Source organism: Somniosus microcephalus, chromosome 2, assembly GCF_052327205.1.
Source record: "Somniosus microcephalus isolate GS21.2 chromosome 2, FLI_Smic_1.0, whole genome shotgun sequence".
Lineage (NCBI taxonomy): Eukaryota > Metazoa > Chordata > Chondrichthyes > Squaliformes > Somniosidae > Somniosus > Somniosus microcephalus.
Window position 1 is genome coordinate 56462412 of NC_140988.1, and position 21807 is coordinate 56484218.

Genomic DNA, 21807 nt, shown 5'->3' on the forward strand with positions numbered 1-21807 from the left:
GCCCACTCCTCTACCCCCGCACCTTGCTCACTCCTCCACTCCCGCACCGTGCTCACTCCTCTACTCCCGCACTGTGCCCTCTCCTCTACCCCCGCACCTTGCTCACTCCTCTACTCCCGCACCGTGCTCACTCCTCTACTCCCGTACCGTGCTCACGCCTCTACTCCCGCACCGTGCTCACTCCTCTATTCCCGCAATGTGCTCACTCCTCCTCTCTCGCACGTTCTTCACTCCTCTACACCCACATTGTTCTCACTCCTCTACTCCCGCACCATGCTCACTCCTCTATTCCCGCACCGTGCTCACTCCTCTACTCCCGCACCGTGCTCACTCCGCTACTCCCGCACTGTGCTCGCTCCTCTACTCCCGCACTTTGCTAAATCCTCTACTCCCGCACTGTGCTCACTCCTCTACTCCCGCACAGTGTTGACTCCTCTGCTCCCTCACTGTGCTCACTCCTCTACTCCCGCAACTTGCTCACTCCTCCACTCCCGCACTGTGCCCACTCCTCCACTCCCGCACTGTGCTCACTCCTCTACTCCCGCACTGTGCCCACTCCTCTATTCCCGCACAGTGCTCAATCCTGTACTCTCGAAATGTGCTCACTCCTCTAATCTCGCACTGTGCTCACTCCTCTACTCCCGGCCCGTGCTCACTGCTCTAATCCCGCTCCGTGCTCACTCCTCTACTCCCGCACTGTACTCACTCCTCTACTCCCGCACAGTGCTCACTGCTCTAATCCCGCTCCGTGCTCACACCTCTACTCCCGCACCGTGCTCACTCCTCTACTCCCGCACCGTGCTCACTCCTCTACTCCCGCACTGTGCTCACTCCTCGACTCCCGCATTGTGCTCACACTTTTACTTCCGAACTGTGCTCTCTCCTCTACGGCCGCAATGTGCTCACTCCTCTACTCCCGCACTGTGCTCACTCCTCTACTCCCGCACTCTGATCACTCCTCTATTCCCGCACTCGGCTCACTCCTCTACTCCCGCACTCTGCCCCCTCCTGTACTCCCGCACTGTGCTCACTCCTCTACTCCCGCACTGTGCTCACTCCTCTACTCCCGCACTGTGCCCACTCCTCTACTCCCGCAATGTGTTCACTAATCCACTCCCGCACAGTGCTCACTCCACTACTCCCGCACTGTGCGCAATCCTCTACTCCCCCAATGTGCTCGCTCCTCTATTCCCGCACCGTGCTCACTCCTCTACTCCCACGCTGTGCTCACTCCTCTACTCCCGCCCCGTGCTCACACGTCTACTCCCGCACTGTGCTCACTCCTCTCCTCCAGGTCCGTGCTCACTTCTCTACTCCTGCACTGTGCTCACTCCTCTACTCCCGCACCGTGCTCACTCCTCTAATCCCGCACCGTGCTCACTCCTCTACTCCCGCACTGTGCTCACACCTCTACTCCCGCACCGTGCTAACTCCTCTACCCCCGCACAGTGCTCACTGCTCTACTCCCGCACCGTGCTCACACCTCTACTCCCGCACTCTGCTGAATCCTCTTCTCCCGCACTGTGCTCACTCCTCCACTCCCGCATTCTGCTCCCTCCTCTACTGGCGCACTTTGCTCACTCCTCTATCCCCGCACTCTGCTCACTCCTCTACTCCCGCACTGTGCTCACTCCTCTACTCCCGCACTGTGCTCACTCCTCTACTCCCGCACTGTGCTCACTCCTCTACTCCCGCACTGTGCTCACTCCTCTACTCCCGCAATCTGCTCACTCCTCTACTCCCGCACTGTGCTCACTCCTCTATCCCCGCACTGTGCTCACTCCTCGACTCCCGCAATCTGCTCACTCCTCTACTCCCGCACTGTGCTCACTCCTCTATCCCCGCACTGTGCTCACTCCTCTACTCCCGCACTGTGCTCACTCCTCTACTCCCGCACTGTGCTCATTCCTCTACTCCCTCACTGTGCTCAATCCTCTACTCCTCCACTGAACTCACTCTTGTACTCCTTCACTGTGCTCACTCCTCTACTCCCACACTGTGCTCACTCCTCTACTCCCGAACTGTGCTCACTCCTCTACTCCCGCACTGTGCTCACTCCTCTACTCCCGCACTGTGGTCACTCCTCTACTCCCGCACTGTGCTCACTCCTCTACTCCCGCACTGTGTTCACTCCTTTACTCACGCACTGTGCTCAGTTGTCTATTCCCGCACTGTGCACACTCCTCTACTCCCGCACTGTGCTGACTCCTCTACTCCCGAACTGTGCTCACTCCTCTACTCCCGCACTGTGCTCACTCCTCTATTCCCGCAACTTGCTCACACCTCTACTCCCGCACCATGCTCACTCCTCTATTCCCACACCGTGCTCACTCCTCTACTCCCGCACCGTGCTCACTCCTCTACTCTCGCACCGTGCTCACTCCTCTATTCCCGCACTGTGCTCACTCCTCTACTCCCACACTGTGCCCACTCCTCTACCCCCGCACCTTGCTCACTCCTCCACTCCCGCACCGTGCTCACTCCTCTATTCCCGCAACTTGCTCACACCTCTACTCCCGCACCATGCTCACTCCTCTATTCCCACACCGTGCTCACTCCTCTACTCCCGCACCGTGCTCACTCCTCTACTCTCGCACCGTGCTCACTCCTCTATTCCCGCACTGTGCTCACTCCTCTACTCCCACACTGTGCCCACTCCTCTACCCCCGCACCTTGCTCACTCCTCCACTCCCGCACCGTGCTCACTCCTCTACTCCCGCACTGTGCCCTCTCCTCTACCCCCGCACCTTGCTCACTCCTCTACTCCCGCACCGTGCTCACTCCTCTACTCCCGTACCGTGCTCACGCCTCTACTCCCGCACCGTGCTCACTCCTCTATTCCCGCAATGTGCTCACTCCTCCTCTCTCGCACGTTCTTCACTCCTCTACACCCACATTGTTCTCACTCCTCTACTCCCGCACCATGCTCACTCCTCTATTCCCGCACCGTGCTCACTCCTCTACTGCCGCACCGTGCTCACTCCGCTACTCCCGCACTGTGCTCGCTCCTCTACTCCCGCACTGTGCTAAATCCTCTACTCCCGCACTGTGCTCACTCCTCTACTCCTGCACAGTTTTCACTCCTCTACTCCCGCACAGTGTTGACTCCTCTGCTCCCTCACTGTGCTCACTCCTCTACTCCCGCAACTTGCTCACTCCTCCACTCCCGCACTGTGCCCACTCCTCCACTCCCGCACTGTGCTCACTCCTCTACTCCCGCACTGTGCCCACTCCTCTATTCCTGCACTGTGCTCACTCCTCTGCTTCCGCACTGTGCTCACTCCTCTACTCCCGCACTGTGCTCACTACTCTACTCCTGCACTGTGCTCGCTCCTCTATTCCCGCACAGTGCTCACTCCTCTACTCTTGAAATGTGCTCACTCCTCTAATCTCGCACTGTGCTCACTCCTCTACTCCCGCGCTGTGCTCACTCCTCTACTCCCGCCCCGTGCTCACTGCTCTAATCCCGCTCCGTGCTCACTCCTCTACTCCCGCACTGTACTCACTCCTCTACTCCCGCACCGTGCTCACTCCTCTGCTCCCGCACCGTGCTCACACCTCTACTCCTGCACTGTGCTCATTCCTCTACTCCCTCACTGTGCTCAATCCTCTACTCCTCCACTGAACTCACTCTTGTACTCCTTCACTGTGCTCACTCCTCTACTCCCACACTCTGCTCACTCCTCTACTCCCGAACTGTGCTCACTCCTCTACTCCCGCACTGTGCTCACACCTCTACTCCCGCACTGTGCTCACTCCTCTACTCCCGCACTGTGGTCACTCCTCTACTCCCGCACTGTGCTCACTCCTCTACTCCCGCAATATGTTCACTCCTTTACTCCCGCACTGTGCTCAGTTGTCTATTCCCGCACTGTGCACACTCCTCTACTCCCGCACTGTGCTGACTCCTCTACTCCCGAACTGTGCTCACTCCTCTACTCCCGCACTGTGCTCACTCCTCTATTCCCGCAACTTGCTCACACCTCTACTCCCGCACCATGCTCACTCCTCTATTCCCGCACCGAGCTCACTCCTCTACTCCCGCACTGTGCTCACTCCTCTATCATCGCACTGTGCTCACTCCTCTACCCTCGCACTGTGCCCACTCCTCTACTCCCGCACCTTGCTCACTCCTCTACTCCCACACCGTGCTCACTCCTCTACTCCCGCACCGTGCTCACTCCTCTACTCTCGCACCGTGCTCACTCCTCTATTCCCGCACTGTGCTCACTCCTCTACTCCCGCACTGTGCCCACTCCTCTACCCCCGCACCTTGCTCACTCCTCCACTCCCGCACCGTGCTCACTCCTCTACTCCCGCACTGTGCCCTCTCCTCTACCCCCGCACCTTGCTCACTCCTCTACTCCTGCACCGTGCTCACTCCTCTACTCCCGTACCGTGCTCACGCCTCTACTCCCGCACCGTGCTCACTCCTCTATTCCCGCAATGTGCTCACTCCTCCTCTCTCGCACGTTCTTCACTCCTCTACACCCGCATTGTTCTCACTCCTCTACTCCCGCACCATGCTCACTCCTCTATTCCCGCACCGTGCTCACTCCTCTACTCCCGCACCGTGCTCACTCCGCTACTCCCGCGCTGTGCTCGCTCCTCTACTCCCGCACTTTGCTAAATCCTCTACTCCCGCACTGTGCTCACTCCTCTACTCCCGCACAGTGTTGACTCCTCTGCTCCCTCACTGTGCTCACTCCTCTACTCCCGCAACTTGCTCACTCCTCCACTCCCGCACTGTGCCCACTCCTCCACTCCCGCACTGTGCTCACTCCTCTACTCCCGCACTGTGCCCACTCCTCTATTCCCGCACAGTGCTCACTCCTGTACTCTCGAAATGTGCTCACTCCTCTAATCTCGCACTGTGCTCACTCCTCTACTCCCGCGCTGTGCTCACTCCTCTACTCCCGCCCCGTGCTCACTGCTCTAATCCCGCTCCGTGCTCACTCCTCTACTCCCGCACTGTACTCACTCCTCTACTCCCGCACAGTGCTCACTGCTCTAATCCCGCTCCGTGCTCACACCTCTACTCCCGCACCGTGCTCACTCCTCTACTCCCGCACCGTGCTCACTCCTCTACTCCCGCACTGTGCTCACTCCTCGACTCCCGCATTGTGCTCACACTTTTACTTCCGAACTGTGCTCTCTCCTCTACGGCCGCAATGTGCTCACTCCTCTACTCCCGCACTGTGCTCACTCCTCTACTCCCGCACTCTGATCACTCCTCTATTCCCGCACTCGGCCCACTCCTCTACTCCCGCACTCTGCCCCCTCCTGTACTCCCGCACTGTGCTCACTCCTCTACTCCCGCACTGTGCTCACTCCTCTACTCCCGCACTGTGCCCACTCCTCTACTCCCGCAATGTGTTCACTAATCCACTCCCGCACAGTGCTCACTCCACTACTCCAGCACTGTGCGCAATCCTCTACTCCCCCAATGTGCTCGCTCCTCTATTCCCGCACCGTGCTCACTCCTCTACTCCCGCGCTGTGCTCACTCCTCTACTCCCGCCCCGTGCTCACACGTCTACTCCCGCACTGTGCTCACTCCTCTCCTCCAGGTCCGTGCTCACTTCTCTACTCCTGCACTGTGCTCACTCCTCTACTCCCGCACCGTGCTCACTCCTCTAATCCCGCACCGTGCTCACTCCTCTATTCCCACACCGTGCTCACTCCTCTACTCCCGCACCGTGCTCACTCCTCTACTCTCGCACCGTGCTCACTCCTCTATTCCCGCACTGTGCTCACTCCTCTACTCCCACACTGTGCCCACTCCTCTACCCCCGCACCTTGCTCACTCCTCCACTCCCGCACCGTGCTCACTCCTCTACTCCCGCACTGTGCCCTCTCCTCTACCCCCGCACCTTGCTCACTCCTCTACTCCCGCACCGTGCTCACTCCTCTACTCCCGTACCGTGCTCACGCCTCTACTCCCGCACCGTGCTCACTCCTCTATTCCCGCAATGTGCTCACTCCTCCTCTCTCGCACGTTCTTCACTCCTCTACACCCACATTGTTCTCACTCCTCTACTCCCGCACCATGCTCACTCCTCTATTCCCGCACCGTGCTCACTCCTCTACTCCCGCACCATGCTCACTCCGCTACTCCCGCACTGTGCTCGCTCCTCTACTCCCGCACTGTGCTAAATCCTCTACTCCCGCACTGTGCTCACTCCTCTACTCCTGCACAGTTTTCACTCCTCTACTCCCGCACAGTGTTGACTCCTCTGCTCCCTCACTGTGCTCACTCCTCTACTCCCGCAACTTGCTCACTCCTCCACTCCCGCACTGTGCCCACTCCTCCACTCCCGCACTGTGCTCACTCCTCTACTCCCGCACTGTGCCCACTCCTCTATTCCTGCACTGTGCTCACTCCTCTGCTTCCGCACTGTGCTCACTCCTCTACTCCCGCACTGTGCTCACTACTCTACTCCTGCACTGTGCTCGCTCCTCTATTCCCGCACAGTGCTCACTCCTCTACTCTTGAAATGTGCTCACTCCTCTAATCTCGCACTGTGCTCACTCCTCTACTCCCGCGCTGTGCTCACTCCTCTACTCCCGCCCCGTGCTCACTGCTCTAATCCCGCTCCGTGCTCACTCCTCTACTCCCGCACTGTACTCACTCCTCTACTCCCGCACCGTGCTCACTCCTCTGCTCCCGCACCGTGCTCACACCTCTACTCCTGCACTGTGCTCATTCCTCTACTCCCTCACTGTGCTCAATCCTCTACTCCTCCACTGAACTCACTCTTGTACTCCTTCACTGTGCTCACTTCTCTACTCCCACACTCTGCTCACTCCTCTACTCCCGAACTGTGCTCACTCCTCTACTCCCGCACTGTGCTCACACCTCTACTCCCGCACTGTGCTCACTCCTCTACTCCCGCACTGTGGTCACTCCTCTACTCCCGCACTGTGCTCACTCCTCTACTCCCGCAATGTGTTCACTCCTTTACTCCCGCACTGTGCTCAGTTGTCTATTCCCGCACTGTGCACACTCCTCTACTCCCGCACTGTGCTGACTCCTCTACTCCCGAACTGTGCTCACTCCTCTACTCCCGCACTGTGCTCACTCCTCTATTCCCGCAACTTGCTCACACCTCTACTCCCGCACCATGCTCACTCCTCTATTCCCGCACCGAGCTCACTCCTCTACTCCCGCACTGTGCTCACTCCTCTATCATCGCACTGTGCTCACTCCTCTACCCTCGCACTGTGCCCACTCCTCTACCCCCGCACCTTGCTCACTCCTCTACTCCCACACCGTGCTCACTCCTCTACTCCCGCACCGTGCTCACTCCTCTACTCTCGCACCGTGCTCACTCCTCTATTCCCGCACTGTGCTCACTCCTCTACTCCCGCACTGTGCCCACTCCTCTACCCCCGCACCTTGCTCACTCCTCCACTCCCGCACCGTGCTCACTCCTCTACTCCCGCACTGTGCCCTCTCCTCTACCCCCGCACCTTGCTCACTCCTCTACTCCCGCACCGTGCTCACTCCTCTACTCCCGTACCGTGCTCACGCCTCTACTCCCGCACCGTGCTCACTCCTCTATTCCCGCAATGTGCTCACTCCTCCTCTCTCGCACGTTCTTCACTCCTCTACACCCACATTGATCTCACTCCTCTACTCCCGCACCATGCTCACTCCTCTATTCCCGCACCGTGCTCACTCCTCTACTCCCGCACCGTGCTCACTCCGCTACTCCCGCACTGTGCTCGCTCCTCTACTCCCGCACTTTGCTAAATCCTCTACTCCCGCACTGTGCTCACTCCTCTACTCCCGCACAGTGTTGACTCCTCTGCTCCCTCACTGTGCTCACTCCTCTACTCCCGCAACTTGCTCACTCCTCCACTCCCGCACTGTGCCCACTCCTCCACTCCCGCACTGTGCTCACTCCTCTACTCCCGCACTGTGCCCACTCCTCTATTCCCGCACAGTGCTCACTCCTGTACTCTCGAAATGTGCTCACTCCTCTAATCTCGCACTGTGCTCACTCCTCTACTCCCGCGCTGTGCTCACTCCTCTACTCCCGCCCCGTGCTCACTGCTCTAATCCCGCTCCGTGCTCACTCCTCTACTCCCGCACTGTACTCACTCCTCTACTCCCGCACAGTGCTCACTGCTCTAATCCCGCTCCGTGCTCACACCTCTACTCCCGCACCGTGCTCACTCCTCTACTCCCGCACCGTGCTCACTCCTCTACTCCCGCACTGTGCTCACTCCTCGACTCCCGCATTGTGCTCACACTTTTACTTCCGAACTGTGCTCTCTCCTCTACGGCCGCAATGTGCTCACTCCTCTACTCCCGCACTGTGCTCACTCCTCTACTCCCGCACTCTGATCACTCCTCTATTCCCGCACTCGGCTCACTCCTCTACTCCCGCACTCTGCCCCCTCCTGTACTCCCGCACTGTGCTCACTCCTCTACTCCCGCACTGTGCTCACTCCTCTACTCCCGCACTGTGCCCACTCCTCTACTCCCGCAATGTGTTCACTAATCCACTCCCGCACAGTGCTCACTCCACTACTCCAGCACTGTGCGCAATCCTCTACTCCCCCAATGTGCTCGCTCCTCTATTCCCGCACCGTGCTCACTCCTCTACTCCCGCGCTGTGCTCACTCCTCTACTCCCGCCCCGTGCTCACACGTCTACTCCCGCACTGTGCTCACTCCTCTCCTCCAGGTCCGTGCTCACTTCTCTACTCCTGCACTGTGCTCACTCCTCTACTCCCGCACCGTGCTCACTCCTCTACTCCCGCACCGTGCTCACTCCTCTACTCCCGAACTGTGCTCACACCTCTACTCCCGCACCGTGCTAACTCCTCTACCCCCGCACAGTGCTCACTGCTCTACTCCCGCACCGTGCTCACTCCTCTACTCCCGCACTCTGCTGAATCCTCTACTCCCGCACTGTGCTCACTCCTCTACTCCCGCATTCTGCTCACTCCTCTACTGGCGCACTTTGCTCACTCCTCTATCCCCGCACTCTGCTCACTCCTCTACTCCCGCACTGTGCTCACTCCTCTACTCCCGCACTGTGCTCACTCCTCTGCTCCCGCACTGTGCTCACTCCTCTACTCCCGCACTGTGCTCACTCCTCTACTCCCGCAATCTGCTCACTCCTCTACTCCCGCACTGTGCTCACTCCTCTATCCCCGAACTGTGCTCACTCCTCTACTCCTGCACTGTGCTCAGTCCTCTACTCCCGCATCGTGCTCACTCCTCTGCTCCCGCACCGTGCTCACACCTCTACTCCCGCACTGTGCTCATTCCACTATTCCCTCACTGTGCTCACTCCTCTACTCCTCCACTGAGCTCACTCTTGTACTCCCTCACTGTGCTCACTCCTCTACTCCCGAACTGTGCTCACACATCTACTCCCGCACTGTGCTCACACCTCTACTCCCGCACTGTGCTCACTCCTCTACTCCTGCACTGTGGTCACTCCTCTACTCCCGCACTGTGCTCACTCCTCTACTCCCGCACTGTGTTCACTCCTTTACCCCTGCACTGTGCTCAGTTGTCTATTCCCGCACTGTGCACACTCCTCTACTCCCGCACTATGCTCTCTCCTATACTCCCGCAATGTGCTCACTCCTCTACTCCCGCACTGTGCTGACTCCTCTACTCCCGAACTGTGCTCACTCCTCTACCATCGCACTGTGCCCACTCCTCTACCCCCGCACCTTGCTCACTCCTCTACTCCCGCACCGTGCTCACTCCTCTACTCCCGCACCGTGCTCACTCCTCTACTCCCGCACCGTGCTCACTCCTCTATTCCCGCACTGTGCTCACTCCTCTACTCCCGCACTGTGACCACTCCTCTACCCCCGCACCTTGCTCACTCCTCCACTCCCGCACCGTGCTCACTCCTCTGCTCCCGCACTGTGCCCTCTCCTCTAGACCCGCACCTTGCTCACTCCTCTACTCCCGCACCATGCTCACTCCTCTACTCCTGCACTGTGGTCACTCCTCTACTCCCGCACTGTGCTCACTCCTCTACTCCCGCACTGTGTTCACTCCTTTACCCCCGCACTGTGCTCAGTTGTCTATTCCCGCACTGTGCACACTCCTCTGCTCCCGCACTGTGCTCTCTCCTATACTCCCGCAATGTGCTCACTCCTCTACTCCCGCACTGTGCTGAGTCCTCTACTCCCGAACTGTGCTCACTCCTCTACTCCCGCACTGTGCTCACTCCTCTATTCCCGCAACTTGCTCACACCTCTACTCCCGCACCATGCTCACTCCTCTATTCCCGCACCGAGCTCACTCCTCTACTCCCGCACTGTGCTCACTCCTCTACTCCCGCACCGTGCTCACTCCTCTACTCCCGCACCGTGCTCACTCCTCTATTCCCGCACTGTGCTCACTCCTCTACTCCCGCACTGTGACCACTCCTCTACCCCCGCACCTTGCTCACTCCTCCACTCCCGCAACGTGCTCACTCCTCTGCTCCCGCACTGTGCCCTCTCCTCTACACCCGCACCTTGCTCACTCCTCTACTCCCGCACCGTGCTCACTCCTCTACTCCCGCACCGTGCTCACTCCTCTACTCCCGCACCGTGTTCACTCCTCTACTCCCGCACTGTGCTCACTCCTCTACTCCCGCACTGTGTTCACTCCTTTACTCCCGCACTGTGCTCAGTTGTCTATTCCCGCACTGTGCACACTCCTCCACTCCCGCACTGTGCTCACTCCTATACTCCCGCAATGTGCTCACTCCTCTACTCCCGCATTGTGCTCACTCCTCTATTCCCGCAACTTGCTCACACCTCTACTCCAGCACCATGCTCACTCCTCTACTTCCGCACCGTGCTCACTCCTGTACTACCGCACCGTGCTCACTCCTCTATTCCCGCACCGATCTCACTCCTCTACTCCCGCACTGTGCTCACTCCTCTACTCCCGCACTGTGCTCACTCCTCTACTCCCGCACTCTGCTCACTCCTCTACTCCCGCACTCTGCTCACTCCTCTGCTCCCGCACCGTGCTCACTCCTCTACTCCCGCACCGTGCTCAGTCCTCTACTCCCGCACTGTTCTCATTCCTCTACTCCATCACTGTGCTCACTCCTCTACTCCTGCACTGAGCTCACTCTTCTACTCCCTCACTGTGCTCACTTCTCTACTTCCGCACTGTGCTCACTCCTCTACTCCCGCACTGTGCTCATTCCTCTATTCCCGCACTGTGCTCACTCCTCTCCTCTGCACAGTGCTCACTCCTCTGCTCCCGCACTGTGCTCACTCCTCTACTCCCGCACTGTGCTCACTCCTCTACTCCCGCACTTTGCTCACTCCTCTACTCCCGCTCTGTACTCACTCCTCTACTCCCGCACTGTGCTCACTCCTCTACTCCCGCACTGTGCTCACTCCTCTACTCCCGCACTGTGCTCACTCCTCTACTCCCGCTCTGTACTCACTCCTCTACTCCCGCACTGTGCTCACTCCTCTACTCCCACATTGAGCTCACCCCTCTACTCCCCCAATGTGCTCGCTCCTCTACTCTCGCATTGTGCTCACTCCTCTACTCCCGCACTGTGCTCACTCCTCAATCTCGCACTGTGCTCAATCCTCTACTCTCGCACTGTGCTCACTCCTCTACTCCCGCACTGTGCTCACTCCTCTAGCCTCACACTGTGCTCACTACATTAATCCCGCACTGTGCTCACTCCTCTACTCCTGCATCTTGCTCACTCCTCTACTCCCGGACCGTGCTCACTCTTCGACTCCCACATTGTGCTCACCATTTACTCCTGCACTGTGCTCACACCTCTACTCCCCCAATGTGATCGCTCCTCTATTACCGCACGGAGCTCACTCCTCTACTCCCGCAATGTGCTCACTCATCTACTCCTGCACTGTGCTCAATACTCTACTACCGCACTCTGATCACTCCTCTATTCCCGCACTCTGCTCACTCCTCTACTCCCGCACTGTGCCCACTCCTCTACTCCTGCACTGTGCTCACTCCTCCATGCTGCACTGTGCTCACTCCTCTACTCCCGCACTGTGCCGACTCCTCTACTCCCGCACTGTGCTCACTCCTCTACTCCCGCACTGTACTCACTCCTCTACTCCCGCACAGTGCTCACTGCTCTAATCCCGCTCCGTGCTCACACCTCTACTCCCGCACCGTGCTCACTCCTCTACTCCCGCACTTTGCTCACTCCTCGACTCCCACATTGTGCTCACACTTTTACTCCCGCACTGTGCTCTCTCATCTACAGCCGCAATGTGCTCACTCCTCTACTCCCGCACTGTGCTCACTTTTCTACTCCCGCACTCTGATCACTCCTCTATTCCCGCACTCGGCTCACTCCTCTACTCCCGCACCGTGCTCACTCCTCTACTCCCGCACCGTGCTCAGTCCTCTACTCCCGCACTGTTCTCATTCCTCTACTCCATCACTGTGCTCACTCCTCTACTCCTGCACTGAGCTCACTCTTCTACTCCCTCACTGTGCTCACTTCTCTACTTCCGCACTGTGCTCACTCCTCTACTCCCGCACTGTGCTCATTCCTCTATTCCCGCACTGTGCTCACTCCTCTCCTCTGCACAGTGCTCACTCCTCTGCTCCCGCACTGTGCTCACTCCTCTACTCCCGCACTGTGCTCACTCCTCTACTCCCGCACTTTGCTCACTCCTCTACTCCCGCTCTGTACTCACTCCTCTACTCCCGCACTGTGCTCACTCCTCTACTCCCGCACTGTGCTCACTCCTCTACTCCCGCACTGTGCTCACTCCTCTACTCCCGCTCTGTACTCACTCCTCTACTCCCGCACTGTGCTCACTCCTCTACTCCCACATTGAGCTCACCCCTCTACTCCCCCAATGTGCTCGCTCCTCTACTCTCGCATTGTGCTCACTCCTCTACTCCCGCACTGTGCTCACTCCTCAATCTCGCACTGTGCTCAATCCTCTACTCTCGCACTGTGCTCACTCCTCTACTCCCGCACTGTGCTCACTCCTCTAGCCTCACACTGTGCTCACTACATTAATCCCGCACTGTGCTCACTCCTCTACTCCTGCATCTTGCTCACTCCTCTACTCCCGGACCGTGCTCACTCTTCGACTCCCACATTGTGCTCACCATTTACTCCTGCACTGTGCTCACACCTCTACTCCCCCAATGTGATCGCTCCTCTATTACCGCACGGAGCTCACTCCTCTACTCCCGCAATGTGCTCACTCATCTACTCCTGCACTGTGCTCAATACTCTACTCCCGCACTCTGATCACTCCTCTATTCCCGCACTCTGCTCACTCCTCTACTCCCGCACTGTGCCCACTCCTCTACTCCTGCACTGTGCTCACTCCTCCATGCTGCACTGTGCTCACTCCTCTACTCCCGCACTGTGCCGACTCCTCTACTCCCGCACTGTGCTCACTCCTCTACTCCCGCACTGTACTCACTCCTCTACTCCCGCACAGTGCTCACTGCTCTAATCCCGCTCCGTGCTCACACCTCTACTCCCGCACCGTGCTCACTCCTCTACTCCCGCACTTTGCTCACTCCTCGACTCCCACATTGTGCTCACACTTTTACTCCCGCACTGTGCTCTCTCATCTACAGCCGCAATGTGCTCACTCCTCTACTCCCGCACTGTGCTCACTTTTCTACTCCCGCACTCTGATCACTCCTCTATTCCCGCACTCGGCTCACTCCTCTACTCCCGCACTGTGCCCACTCCTGTACTCCCGCACTGTGCTCACTCCTCTACTCCCGCACTGTGCTCACTCCTCTACTCCCGCACTGTGCCCACTCCTCTACTCCCGCACTGTGTTCACTCCTCTACTCCCGCACAGTGCTAACTCCACTACTCCCGCACTGTGCGCAATCCTCTACTCCCCCAATGTGCTCGCTCCTCTATTCCCGCACCGTGCTCACTCCTCTACTCCCGCGCTGTGTTCACTCCTCTACTCCCGCCCCGTGCTCACACGTCTACTCCCGCACTGTGCTCACTCCTCTACTCCAGGTCCGTGCTCACTCCTCTACTCCCACAATGTGCTCACTCCTCTACTCCCGCACCGTGCTCACTACTCGACTCCCGCACCGTGCTCACTCCTCTACTCCCGCACCGTGCTCACTTCTCTACTCCCGCACTGTGCTCACTCCTCTACTCCCGCACCGTGCTCACTCCTCTACTCCCGCACCGTGCTCACTCCTCTACTCCCGCACTGTGCTCACACCTCTACTCCCGCACCGTGCTAACTCCTCCACCCCCGCACAGTGCTCACTCCTCTACTCCCGCACCGTGCTCACTCCTCTACTCCCGCACCGTGCTCACTCCTCTACCCCCGCACTGTGCTCACACCTCTACTCCCGCACCGTGCTCACTCCTCTGCTCCCGCACTCTGCTGAATCCTCTACTCCTGCACTGTGCTCACTCCTCTACTCCCGCATTCTGCTCACTCCTCTACTCGCGCACTTTGCTCACTCCTCTATCCCCGCACTCTGCTCACTCCTCTACCCCCGCACTGTGCTCACTCCTCTACGCCCGCACTGTGCTCACTCCTCTACTCCCGCACTGTGCTGACTCCTCTACTCCCGCACTGTGCTCACTCCTCTACTCCCGCAATCTGCTCACTCCTCTACTCCCGCACTGTGCTCACTCCTCTATCCCCGCACTGTGCTCACTCCTCTACTCCCGCACCGTGCTCACTCCTCTACTCCCGCACCGTGCTCACTCCTCTGCTCCCGCACCGTGCTCACACCTCTACTCCCGCACTGTGCTCATTCCTCTACTCCCTCACTGTGCTCACTCCTCTAGTCCTCCACTGAGCTCACTCTTGTACTCCCTCACTGTGCTCACTCCTCCACTCCCACACTCTGCTCACTCCTCTACTCCCGCACTGTGCTCACTCCTCTACTCCTGCACCGTGCTCACACCTCTACTCCCGCACTGTGCTCACTCCTCTACTCCCACACTGTGGTCACTCCTCTACTCCCGCACTGTGCTCACTCCTCTACTCCCGCACTGTGTTCACTCCTTTACTCCCGCACTGTGCTCAGTTGTCTATTCCCGCACTTTGCACACTCCTCTACTCCCGCACTGTGCTCTATCCTATACTCCCGCAATGTGCTCACTCCTCTACTCCCGCACTGTGCCCACTCCTCTACCCCCGCACCTTGCTCACTCCTCTACTCCCGCACCGTGCTCACTCCGCTACTCCCGCACTGTGCTCGCTCCTCTACTCCCGCACTGTGCTAAATCCTCTACTCCCGCACTGTGCTCACTCCTCTACTCCTGCACAGTTTTCACTCCTCTACTCCCGCACAGTGTTGACTCCTCTGCTCCCTCACTGTGCTCACTCCTCTACTCCCGCAACTTGCTCACTCCTCCACTCCCGCACTGTGCCCACTCCTCCACTCCCGCACTGTGCTCACTCCTCTACTCCCGCACTGTGCCCACTCCTCTATTCCTGCACTGTGCTCACTCCTCTGCTTCCGCACTGTGCTCACTCCTCTACTCCCGCACTGTGCTCACTACTCTACTCCTGCACTGTGCTCGCTCCTCTATTCCCGCACAGTGCTCACTCCTCTACTCTTGAAATGTGCTCACTCCTCTAATCTCGCACTGTGCTCACTCCTCTACTCCCGCGCTGTGCTCACTCCTCTACTCCCGCCCCGTGCTCACTGCTCTAATCCCGCTCCGTGCTCACTCCTCTACTCCCGCACTGTACTCACTCCTCTACTCCCGCACCGTGCTCACTCCTCTGCTCCCGCACCGTGCTCACACCTCTACTCCTGCACTGTGCTCATTCCTCTACTCCCTCACTGTGCTCAATCCTCTACTCCTCCACTGAACTCACTCTTGTACTCCTTCACTGTGCTCACTTCTCTACTCCCACACTCTGCTCACTCCTCTACTCCCGAACTGTGCTCACTCCTCTACTCCCGCACTGTGCTCACACCTCTACTCCCGCACTGTGCTCACTCCTCTACTCCCGCACTGTGGTCACTCCTCTACTCCCGCACTGTGCTCACTCCTCTACTCCCGCAATGTGTTCACTCCTTTACTCCCGCACTGTGCTCAGTTGTCTATTCCCGCACTGTGCACACTCCTCTACTCCCGCACTGTGCTGACTCCTCTACTCCCGAACTGTGCTCACTCCTCTACTCCCGCACTGTGCTCACTCCTCTATTCCCGCAACTTGCTCACACCTCTACTCCCGCACCATGCTCACTCCTCTATTCCCGCACCGAGCTCACTCCTCTACTCCCGCACTGTGCTCACTCCTCTATCATCGCACTGTGCTCACTCCTCTACCCTCGCACTGTGCCCACTCCTCTACCCCCGCACCTTGCTCACTCCTCTACTCCCACACCGTGCTCACTCCTCTACTCCCGCACCGTGCTCACTCCTCTACTCTCGCACCGTGCTCACTCCTCTATTCCCGCACTGTGCTCACTCCTCTACTCCCGCACTGTGCCCACTCCTCTACCCCCGCACCTTGCTCACTCCTCCACTCCCGCACCGTGCTCACTCCTCTACTCCCGCACTGTGCCCTCTCCTCTACCCCCGCACCTTGCTCACTCCTCTACTCCCGCACCGTGCTCACTCCTCTACTCCCGTACCGTGCTCACGCCTCTACTCCCGCACCGTGCTCACTCCTCTATTCCCGCAATGTGCTCACTCCTCCTCTCTCGCACGTTCTTCACTCCTCTACACCCACATTGATCTCACTCCTCTACTCCCGCACCATGCTCACTCCTCTATTCCCGCACCGTGCTCACTCCTCTACTCCCGCACCGTGCTCACTCCGCTACTCCCGCACTGTGCTCGCTCCTCTACTCCCGCACTTTGCTAAATCCTCTACTCCCGCACTGTGCTCACTCCTCTACTCCCGCACAGTGTTGACTCCTCTGCTCCCTCACTGTGCTCACTCCTCTACTCCCGCAACTTGCTCACTCCTCCACTCCCGCACTGTGCCCACTCCTCCACTCCCGCACTGTGCTCACTCCTCTACTCCCGCACTGTGCCCACTCCTCTATTCCCGCACAGTGCTCACTCCTGTACTCTCGAAATGTGCTCACTCCTCTAATCTCGCACTGTGCTCACTCCTCTACTCCCGCGCTGTGCTCACTCCTCTACTCCCGCCCCGTGCTCACTGCTCTAATCCCGCTCCGTGCTCACTCCTCTACTCCCGCACTGTACTCACTCCTCTACTCCCGCACAGTGCTCACTGCTCTAATCCCGCTCCGTGCTCACACCTCTACTCCCGCACCGTGCTCACTCCTCTACTCCCGCACCGTGCTCACTCCTCTACTCCCGCACTGTGCTCACTCCTCGACTCCCGCATTGTGCTCACACTTTTACTTCCGAACTGTGCTCTCTCCTCTACGGCCGCAATGTGCTCACTCCTCTACTCCCGCACTGTGCTCACTCCTCTACTCCCGCACTCTGATCACTCCTCTATTCCCGCACTCGGCTCACTCCTCTACTCCCGCACTCTGCCCCCTCCTGTACTCCCGCACTGTGCTCACTCCTCTACTCCCGCACTGTGCTCACTCCTCTACTCCCGCACTGTGCCCACTCCTCTACTCCCGCAATGTGTTCACTAATCCACTCCCGCACAGTGCTCACTCCACTACTCCCGCACTGTGCGCAATCCTCTACTCCCCCAATGTGCTCGCTCCTCTATTCCCGCACCGTGCTCACTCCTCTACTCCCGCGCTGTGCTCACTCCTCTACTCCCGCCCCGTGCTCACACGTCTACTCCCGCACTGTGCTCACTCCTCTCCTCCAGGTCCGTGCTCACGTCTCTACTCCTGCACTGTGCTCACTCCTCTACTCCCGCACCGTGCTCACTCCTCTACTCCCGCACCGTGCTCACTCCTCTACTCCCGAACTGTGCTCACACCTCTACTCCCGCACCGTGCTAACTCCTCTACCCCCGCACAGTGCTCACTGCTCTACTCCCGCACCGTGCTCACTCCTCTACTCCCGCACTCTGCTGAATCCTCTACTCCCGCACTGTGCTCACTCCTCTACTCCCGCATTCTGCTCACTCCTCTACTGGCGCACTTTGCTCACTCCTCTATCCCCGCACTCTGCTCACTCCTCTACTCCCGCACTGTGCTCACTCCTCTACTCCCGCACTGTGCTCACTCCTCTGCTCCCGCACTGTGCTCACTCCTCTACTCCCGCACTGTGCTCACTCCTCTACTCCCGCAATCTGCTCACTCCTCTACTCCCGCACTGTGCTCACTCCTCTATCCCCGAACTGTGCTCACTCCTCTACTCCTGCACTGTGCTCAGTCCTCTACTCCCGCATCGTGCTCACTCCTCTGCTCCCGCACCGTGCTCACACCTCTACTCCCGCACTGTGCTCATTCCACTACTCCCTCACTGTGCTCACTCCTCTACTCCTCCACTGAGCTCACTCTTGTACTCCCTCACTGTGCTCACTCCTCTACTCCCACACTGTGCTCACTCCTCTACTCCCGAACTGTGCTCACACATCTACTCCCGCACTGTGCTCACACCTCTACTCCCGCACTGTGCTCACTCCTCTACTCCTGCACTGTGGTCACTCCTCTACTCCCGCACTGTGCTCACTCCTCTACTCCCGCACTGTGTTCACTCCTTTACCCCTGCACTGTGCTCAGTTGTCTATTCCCGCACTGTGCACACTCCTCTACTCCCGCACTATGCTCTCTCCTATACTCCCGCAATGTGCTCACTCCTCTACTCCCGCACTGTGCTGACTCCTCTACTCCCGAACTGTGCTCACTCCTCTACTCCCGCACTGTGCTCACTCCTCTATTCCCGCAACTTGCTCACACCTCTACTCCCGCACCATGCTCACTCCTCTATTCCCGCACCGAGCTCACTCCTCTGCTCCCGCACTGTGCTCACTCCTCTACTCCTGCACTGTGCTCACTCCTCTACCATCGCACTGTGCCCACTCCTCTACCCCCGCACCTTGCTCACTCCTCTACTCCCGCACCGTGCTCACTCCTCTACTCCCGCACCGTGCTCACTCCTCTACTCCCGCACCGTGCTCAATCCTCTATTCCCGCACTGTGCTCACTCCTCTACTCCCGCACTGTGACCACTCCTCTACCCCCGCACCTTGCTCACTCCTCCACTCCCGCACCGTGCTCACTCCTCTGCTCCCGCACTGTGCCCTCTCCTCTAGACCCGCACCTTGCTCACTCCTCTACTCCCGCACCGTGCTCACTCCTCTACTCCTGCACTGTGGTCACTCCTCTACTCCCGCACTGTGCTCACTCCTCTACTCCCGCACTGTGTTCACTCCTTTACCCCCGCACTGTGCTCAGTTGTCTATTCCCGCACTGTGCACACTCCTCTGCTCCCGCACTGTGCTCTCTCCTATACTCCCGCAATGTGCTCACTCCTCTACTCCCGCACTGTGCTGACTCCTCTACTCCCGAACTGTGCTCACTCCTCTACTCCCGCACTGTGCTCACTCCTCTATTCCCGCAACTTGCTCACACCTCTACTCCCGCACCATGCTCACTCCTCTATTCCCGCACCGAGCTCACTCCTCTACTCCCGCACTGTGCTCACTCCTCTACTCCCGCACCGTGCTCACTCCTCTACTCCCGCACCGTGCTCACTCCTCTATTCCCGCACTGTGCTCACTCCTCTACTCCCGCACTGTGACCACTCCTCTACCCCCGCACCTTGCTCACTCCTCCAGTCCCGCAACGTGCTCACTCCTCTGCTCCCGCACTGTGCCCTCTCCTCTACACCCGCACCTTGCTCACTCCTCTACTCCCGCACCGTGCTCACTCCTCTACTCCCGCACCGTGCTCACTCCTCTACTCCCGCACCGTGTTCACTCCTCTACTCCCGCACTGTGCTCACTCCTCTACTCCCGCACTGTGTTCACTCCTTTACTCCCGCACTGTGCTCAGTTGTCTATTCCCGCACTGTGCACACTCCTCCACTCCCGCACTGTGCTCACTCCTATACTCCCGCAATGTGCTCACTCCTCTACTCCCGCATTGTGCTCACTCCTCTATTCCCGCAACTTGCTCACACCTCTACTCCAGCACCATGCTCACTCCTCTACTTCCGCACCGTGCTCACTCCTGTACTACCGCACCGTGCTCACTCCTCTATTCCCGCACCGATCTCACTCCTCTACTCCCGCACTGTGCTCACTCCTCTACTCCCGCACTGTGCTCACTCCTCTACTCCCGCACTCTGCTCACTCCTCTACTCCCGCACTCTGCTCACTCCTCTGCTCCCGCACCGTGCTCACTCCTCTACTCCCGCACCGTGCTCAGTCCTCTACTCCCGCACTGTTCTCATTCCTCTACTCCATCACTGTGCTCACTCCTCTACTCCTGCACTGAGCTCACTCTTCTACTCCCTCACTGTGCTCACTTCTCTACTTCCGCACTGTGCTCACTCCTCTACTCCCGCACTGTGCTCATTCCTCTATTCCCGCACTGTGCTCACTCCTCTCCTCTGCACAGTGCTCACTCCTCTGCTCCCGCACTGTGCTCACTCCTCTACTCCCGCACTGTGCTCACTCCTCTACTCCCGCACTTTGCTCACTCCTCTACTCCCGCTCTGTACTCACTCCTCTACTCCCGCACTGTGCTCACTCCTCTACTCCCGCACTGTGCTCACTCCTCTACTCCCGCACTGTGCTCACTCCTCTACTCCCGCTCTGTACTCACTCCTCTACTCCCGCACTGTGCTCACTCCTCTACTCCCACATTGAGCTCACCCCTCTACTCCCCCAATGTGCTCGCTCCTCTACTCTCGCATTGTGCTCACTCCTCTACTCCCGCACTGTGCTCACTCCTCAATCTCGCACTGTGCTCAATCCTCTACTCCCGCACTGTGCTCACTCCTCTACTCCCGCACTGTGCTCACTCCTCTAGCCTCACACTGTGCTCACTACATTAATCCCGCACTGTGCTCACTCCTCTACTCCTGCATCTTGCTCACTCCTCTACTCCCGGACCGTGCTCACTCTTCGACTCCCACATTGTGCTCACCATTTACTCCTGCACTGTGCTCACACCTCTACTCCCCCAATGTGATCGCTCCTCTATTACCGCACGGAGCTCACTCCTCTACTCCCGCAATGTGCTCACTCATCTACTCCTGCACTGTGCTCAATACTCTACTCCCGCACTCTGATCACTCCTCTATTCCCGCACTCTGCTCACTCCTCTACTCCCGCACTGTGCCCACTCCTCTACTCCTGCACTGTGCTCACTCCTCCATGCTGCACTGTGCTCACTCCTCTACTCCCGCACTGTGCCGACTCCTCTACTCCCGCACTGTGCTCACTCCTCTACTCCCGCACTGTACTCACTCCTCTACTCCCGCACAGTGCTCACTGCTCTAATCCCGCTCCGTGCTCACACCTCTACTCCCGCACCGTGCTCACTCCTCTACTCCCGCACTTTGCTCACTCCTCGACTCCCACATTGTGCTCACACTTTTACTCCCGCACTGTGCTCTCTCATCTACAGCCGCAATGTGCTCACTCCTCTACTCCCGCACTGTGCTCACTTTTCTACTCCCGCACTCTGATCACTCCTCTATTCCCGCACTCGGCTCACTCCTCTACTCCCGCACTGTGCCCACTCCTGTACTCCCGCACTGTGCTCACTCCTCTACTCCCGCACTGTGCTCACTCCTCTACTCCCGCACTGTGCCCACTCCTCTACTCCCGCACTGTGTTCACTCCTCTACTCCCGCACAGTGCTAACTCCACTACTCCCGCACTGTGCGCAATCCTCTACTCCCCCAATGTGCTCGCTCCTCTATTCCCGCACCGTGCTCACTCCTCTACTCCCG